Source organism: Aquarana catesbeiana, linkage group LG07 (genome assembly GCF_042186555.1).
Source record: "Aquarana catesbeiana isolate 2022-GZ linkage group LG07, ASM4218655v1, whole genome shotgun sequence".
In the NCBI taxonomy this organism is placed as follows: domain Eukaryota; kingdom Metazoa; phylum Chordata; class Amphibia; order Anura; family Ranidae; genus Aquarana; species Aquarana catesbeiana.
The window spans coordinates 108,833,569-108,834,634 of NC_133330.1; positions in this window are offsets into that span (position 1 = coordinate 108,833,569).

The window sequence follows — 1,066 nt, forward strand, 5'->3', positions numbered from 1 at the left end:
GTTAGAATCACCTCCCAGGCAACACAGTTAACCCCTTCACCGCCCCCTAGTGTTAATCCCTTCACTGCCAGTGACATTTTTATAGTAAGCAATGCATTTTTAATCGCACTGATCGCTGTATTAACCACTTCCCGCCCGGCCTATAGCATTTTGACTGCAGGGAAGTGGTTGTGTTATCCTGACTGGGTGTCATATGATGCCCAGCAGGATAACCCTATAGCGCATGCCCGGGAGGGGGGGGGCGCACAGCGATCGGGGATGGCGTGTGTCCCTCGGACACAGCACTTCCCCAATCACGGTAAACAGCCAATGAATTTGGCTGTTTACCAAGTGATCGGCTGTGTCAAAGTGACAGCTGATCACATGTCATAAACCCGGCGGCACGTTCCATGCGCGCTGCAGGAGGCGTGCAGAGCTGGGATCAAGGAAGGCGTGTGTCCCTTGGACACAGCGCTTCCCCGATCAGGGTAAACAGCCAATTTGATTGGCTGTTTACTATGTGACCGGCTGTGTCCAATCACAGCCAGTCACAAATGTAAACGCTGAGGAGCAGTTAATATCTGATCTCTGCCCTCTCCTCACACCGATCGTATGAGAAGAAAGCAGAGATCAGTGAGTTGTCAGTGTCTATTGTCTGTATACTGTGCACAACACGGCCCCCCTCCAATAAAGAGGACCTGTCACACAGCCCAGTCCATCAATAAGCCCATCTGTCATTCAGCCCAGCCAATCAGCCCATCTGTCAATCAATCAGCCCATCTGTCACAGGCCCACCACCATCGATACCGCCATTGGTACCGCCACACAAGCTACCAGTACTGCCATCGGTACCACCGCCAGTTCCACCATCAAGCCCGCCACTAGGCCCACCATCTATACCACCACACAGGCCTGCTACCAGTATCGCCATCAAGCCCACCATCGGTACCGCCACACAGGCCCACCACTAATACCACATCGGTACCACCACTACCACCAGCAGTACCATTACATAGGCCCGCCAAAAAGCACTACCATAAAGTCGCAAAGGGTTTACACACCTGAGGAGGCATATGCCATTCTTATC